Source organism: Chiloscyllium plagiosum, unplaced genomic scaffold (genome assembly GCF_037043375.1).
Source record: "Chiloscyllium plagiosum isolate Xiang-an unplaced genomic scaffold, Cpla_swu_hap1 HiC_scaffold_42, whole genome shotgun sequence".
NCBI lineage: Eukaryota > Metazoa > Chordata > Chondrichthyes > Orectolobiformes > Hemiscylliidae > Chiloscyllium > Chiloscyllium plagiosum.
This window is the reverse complement of record NW_028270180.1, coordinates 103,525,003-103,531,002: the sequence shown is the minus strand read 5'-3', so window position 1 is coordinate 103,531,002 and position 6,000 is coordinate 103,525,003. Positions and strand designations below refer to the sequence as shown.

The window sequence follows — 6,000 nt, the reverse complement described above, 5'->3', positions numbered from 1 at the left end:
CCTCCACTTCCTCTGGTAGATCATTCCAAACACGCACAACCTTCTTTGTGGGAAATGTGCCTCAGGTCCTTTGTCACTTTCAGCCCACTCACCTTAAAGCTATGCTGTCGAGTTTTCAACTCACACCAACTTGGGTAAAACACGTAAATACTCAGTTTACCACCCTTCCATAAGGTCATGTCGCAGCTGTTACGCTGCAGGGAAAGTTTATTCCACCAGCCTATTCCATCTCGCCCCACGGTATAAACATCGACGACATCTTTGTCTATATCCTGTCATCAATTTAAAGTGTCTTTTTTACGTTTTCAAGATGTCGATTACGCTGGACAATAACGAGCTATCGGAAACAGAAAGGTGAAACATAGAACGGATTCAACTTTCAGTGCTGGACGCCACAGGGCCGCAGCACGGGCGGCTGTGGCTCGTTTCTGTAGTGTAGTGGTCATCACGTTCGCCTAACACGCGAAAGGTCCCCAGTTCGAAACTGGGCAGAAACTGTTTTGTTCTTCAACTGCAGCCTTTTACATGGACAAGAGCTGAGCTTTCTTGCATCTTTCCCATCTGCAAACCTGCCTTCGAATTTGCTTCAACAAATCTGTTCTCGTCGTGAAATGTAATGCAATTCCATTTAATTACAGTGCAAAGCGTTGTTAAGTTTTTCTCCAACCTGGTTCTGATCATATGCCATTCTGTTGGAGAGTGTAGTTACCGCCTTCTGATCCTTCCACGAAAAGCAGTACCGCATTTGCCTTCCTTGCGCAGGCGGCTCGCTTCAAAGACAGGAAAGAAGCAGATGCTCTGGTGTCACAGCGCACCACGAATTCCTGAACTTGTCTGTCTGTCAAATGTACCCCAAGGTCGTCTCAGAAATACCTCATTTGGAAGCTGTCAATCGTTATTCAACGTGCGGGAATTGGCACCAGATATCCTGAATCATGTTTTGGAGCTCATTCAATCAGCAACAGCAATGAAAGAAATTGCACTCTCAGAGGAACCTTTCGACTTGCGCATTCAGAGCGTCGCTATTATGAAGGTCCGCACCGAGATCTAAGTCATGTTGGAACTGAAACGGAGAAATCGACAGAGAGGCTACAGAATGACATCGCATCCATTTGGTTTTCTTTAAATCACTGACGAGCAGGAAAATGTAAACGGGGAGGGCGAGTGGGGAAGTGAGGCAGTTGCAGCTCTGGTGAAATTCCTTCTTTGTGATTCACTCAGCAACCAGAGACGTGAAGGTGACTCAGGGGTGAAAGCTCTTCACATCGAGAACAAAAAGCACTCAAGGGCAGTTAGCACCTCTTCTGGAGTGGGGGTGGGGTGAGGTAATTACCTTTTGACTTCTGTTACTATGTTCAGAAACTGGCTTTTAGATTGAGGTGAACAGAAACTGCATTTATAAAAAGCACCACGGAATTTAGCAAAATTTATTGAGTCGCTTCTCCTCGATTCCCACACAGGTTTCCAATTCAGTTGGTATCCATGTGGCTCATGTCCAGGAGTGAACGTCTCAGTAGCAAATTGCACGGTTAAGGTAAAAGGCAAGGAAAGTGGCATCTCGAACTGGCTCCGAGGTCAGAGCATTCTCTCAAGGTGATCTGTCGTTCTCGGATTGTAATGCTACCTCCGGTTTTAGGGTGGAGAACATTCTTTGGGACTCCTATTCTGAAAAAAAAACACATACACAGTGACTGAAACGATGCTGCACGGTATGATGCGGAACACGGCCTGCTCAGGTTTGTGCATTTTCCCTGTAGTCCGGTGTGTTTCGTGTTCCGTGTAAACGTGAAAGTCGTCCTGTTTCGAGCAATGGGTGAAATCATTTAGCAAAGCAAGAATGGAAATTCCAGTAATGTCAAGCAGCTCATGGTTATTTGACCAAATCATAAGCGAACCCATATTCTCACGCACTCACAGATACATTTGTAGCTGAAAAGAGTCTGACAAGATAGACTGAGCTTACCATTGATTTTTGCCTGGATTGATGGGCTATCAATATCTGCTGCGAAATTGACATTGTTGCCGGGCACATCCCAGCAGCTGTGCGAGTCCGAGAGGAATCATGGAACCCTTTTCATGTGACTTTGCATCTGTTGTTATGCAGGAGCACAATTGGAAATATAAGAAAATGAGGCGGCGCCGCCGGCTGGTAGTGTGGCCGAGCGGTCTAAGGCGCTGGATCCAGGTTCCAGTCTCGAAAGGGGCGCGGGTTCGAATCCCACCACTGTCATTTCTGCTGATCAACTCCAATGCTGCAGCATTGTTAAAATGCTGTTTCGGTGTCCACTGTATATTGATGTTGAAAACAAAAGTAAAATGGGTTTGCTTCGCAGGGAATTAACTGTGGTGTGGGATACTGCCAAATATTCCAAAATGTCTCTACTGTCATGATCATGATCGTGTTCGACTCCCGCGCGGAAAATCGCAAACAGTTGTGCCGTCCCAGGCAAGTTGAGCCTTCACTGGAACCGAATGGAGACTGTTATTTCATCGCTGTTGTGAAACGAAGTCCTACGGTGACTCTACTCGTTGTTATTTGGGTTTCTAGCTAATGGGAAAATCGTCCCAATGAATTTCGATGTCCTACCTTATTGAATTTCTCACATTTCCTTCATTTCCGTCCTGGAAACATCAGAAGGGAAAGGTAATCTAATCGAGACTGTGATTGGTGAAATTCACTTTTTACGGCCAATTCTTATTATGTTCTTTCTTTCTCTCTTTTCAGCATTGTCTGGAAAGTGGTGGTGCAGTAAGGCTGCAGCATGTTTGAAAGAGTCGTTTGGAAATGCCCCGTTGTTAGTTGTGAGATTACTTTATGACTCATGCCCTCGGACTGTATCACATTTAGCATTCATGCATCTCTGTGTCTGAAAATGCGTGAGGTATGCCAGTTTTGTTTGTGTTCCGTGTTAAATGCTTTCTGTTTTGCGATTCGCTCAATACATTTCGATTTAACAGGGTTTCTGAGGTAACTTCCAGCAGCCAAAATCCTCAGCTGAGGATCTGGGAAAATTTCACAGAGTATGGTCAGTCGGAGCTAAAGTAAGGAAGTCCTTCGTTTCTACACTGTTTCACAATACTACCTTTCCCGTGAGCAGTCGAACAGACTAAATGATTGTGCCACAGACTGCGATGGCAAACTCCGCTGAAAAGTAATCCTTTAAAGCCGGTGGAAGCAACATGACGTTATTGGGGTACACCGTGGAAAAAAATACTTCGGTGCACCCCTCGTCCATGCTCACCACATAGCCAAAATTACACAAGTCCCGTTCCCCAGCATTTGGCCCCAATCCCTCTAAACGCATCCTATCCAGAAACTCACCCGATTACCTTTGCAATTTTCTGAGTGTAATAGCCTCCTCCACTTCCTCTGGTAGATCATTCCAAACACGCACAACCTTCTTTGTGGGAAATGTGCCTCAGGTCCTTTGTCACTTTCAGCCCACTCACCTTAAAGCTATGCTGTCGAGTTTTCAACTCACACCAACTTGGGTAAAACACGTAAATACTCAGTTTACCACCCTTCCATAAGGTCATGTCGCAGCTGTTACGCTGCAGGGAAAGTTTATTCCACCAGCCTATTCCATCTCGCCCCACGGTATAAACATCGACGACATCTTTGTCTATATCCTGTCATCAATTTAAAGTGTCTTTTTTACGTTTTCAAGATGTCGATTACGCTGGACAATAACGAGCTATCGGAAACAGAAAGGTGAAACATAGAACGGATTCAACTTTCAGTGCTGGACGCCACAGGGCCGCAGCACGGGCGGCTGTGGCTCGTTTCTGTAGTGTAGTGGTCATCACGTTCGCCTAACACGCGAAAGGTCCCCAGTTCGAAACTGGGCAGAAACTGTTTTGTTCTTCAACTGCAGCCTTTTACATGGACAAGAGCTGAGCTTTCTTGCATCTTTCCCATCTGCAAACCTGCCTTCGAATTTGCTTCAACAAATCTGTTCTCGTCGTGAAATGTAATGCAATTCCATTTAATTACAGTGCAAAGCGTTGTTAAGTTTTTCTCCAACCTGGTTCTGATCATATGCCATTCTGTTGGAGAGTGTAGTTACCGCCTTCTGATCCTTCCACGAAAAGCAGTACCGCATTTGCCTTCCTTGCGCAGGCGGCTCGCTTCAAAGACAGGAAAGAAGCAGATGCTCTGGTGTCACAGCGCACCACGAATTCCTGAACTTGTCTGTCTGTCAAATGTACCCCAAGGTCGTCTCAGAAATACCTCATTTGGAAGCTGTCAATCGTTATTCAACGTGCGGGAATTGGCACCAGATATCCTGAATCATGTTTTGGAGCAATTCGCACGTTAGTGGCTCATTCAATCAGCAACAGCAATGAAAGAAATTGCACTCTCAGAGGAACCTTTCGACTTGCGCATTCAGAGCGTCGCTATTATGAAGGTCCGCACCGAGATCTAAGTCATGTTGGAACTGAAACGGAGAAATCGACAGAGAGGCTACAGAATGACATCGCATCCATTTGGTTTTCTTTAAATCACTGACGAGCAGGAAAATGTAAACGGGGAGGGCGAGTGGGGAAGTGAGGCAGTTGCAGCTCTGGTGAAATTCCTTCTTTGTGATTCACTCAGCAACCAGAGACGTGAAGGTGACTCAGGGGTGAAAGCTCTTCACATCGAGAACAAAAAGCACTCAAGGGCAGTTAGCACCTCTTCTGGAGTGGGGGTGGGGTGAGGTAATTACCTTTTGACTTCTGTTACTATGTTCAGAAACTGGCTTTTAGATTGAGGTGAACAGAAACTGCATTTATAAAAAGCACCACGGAATTTAGCAAAATTTATTGAGTCGCTTCTCCTCGATTCCCACACAGGTTTCCAATTCAGTTGGTATCCATGTGGCTCATGTCCAGGAGTGAACGTCTCAGTAGCAAATTGCACGGTTAAGGTAAAAGGCAAGGAAAGTGGCATCTCGTACTGGCTCCGAGGTCAGAGCATTCTCTCAAGGTGATCTGTCGTTCTCGGATTGTAATGCTACCTCCGGTTTTAGGGTGGAGAACATTCTTTGGGACTCCTATTCTGAAAAAAAAACACATACACAGTGACTGAAACGATGCTGCACGGTATGATGCGGAACACGGCCTGCTCAGGTTTGTGCATTTTCCCTGTAGTCCGGTGTGTTTCGTGTTCCGTGTAAACGTGAAAGTCGTCCTGTTTCGAGCAATGGGTGAAATCATTTAGCAAAGCAAGAATGGAAATTCCAGTAATGTCAAGCAGCTCATGGTTATTTGACCAAATCATAAGCGAACCCATATTCTCACGCACTCACAGATACATTTGTAGCTGAAAAGAGTCTGACAAGATAGACTGAGCTTACCATTGATTTTTGCCTGGATTGATGGGCTATCAATATCTGCTGCGAAATTGACATTGTTGCCGGGCACATCCCAGCAGCTGTGCGAGTCCGAGAGGAATCATGGAACCCTTTTCATGTGACTTTGCATCTGTTGTTATGCAGGAGCACAATTGGAAATATAAGAAAATGAGGCGGCGCCGCCGGCTGGTAGTGTGGCCGAGCGGTCTAAGGCGCTGGATCCAGGTTCCAGTCTCGAAAGGGGCGCGGGTTCGAATCCCACCACTGTCATTTCTGCTGATCAACTCCAATGCTGCAGCATTGTTAAAATGCTGTTTCGGTGTCCACTGTATATTGATGTTGAAAACAAAAGTAAAATGGGTTTGCTTCGCAGGGAATTAACTGTGGTGTGGGATACTGCCAAATATTCCAAAATGTCTCTACTGTCATGATCATGATCGTGTTCGACTCCCGCGCGGAAAATCGCAAACAGTTGTGCCGTCCCAGGCAAGTTGAGCCTTCACTGGAACCGAATGGAGACTGTTATTTCATCGCTGTTGTGAAACGAAGTCCTACGGTGACTCTACTCGTTGTTATTTGGGTTTCTAGCTAATGGGAAAATCGTCCCAATGAATTTCGATGTCCTACCTTATTGAATTTCTCACATTTCCTTCATTTCCGTCCT

General features: G+C 45.6%; 2 non-coding genes across 2 annotated transcripts; both read left to right on the top strand.

Moving 5' to 3' along the window:
* The first annotated feature begins 424 nt into the window (after positions 1 to 424).
* On the top strand, positions 425 to 497 carry trnav-aac (transfer RNA valine (anticodon AAC)). The gene has a single exon. It is a non-coding gene; the product is annotated as a tRNA-Val (tRNA).
* Positions 498 to 3,782: 3,285 nt separating this feature from the next.
* On the top strand, positions 3,783 to 3,855 carry trnav-aac (transfer RNA valine (anticodon AAC)). The gene has a single exon. It is a non-coding gene; the product is annotated as a tRNA-Val (tRNA).
* Positions 3,856 to 6,000: the final 2,145 nt, after the last annotated feature.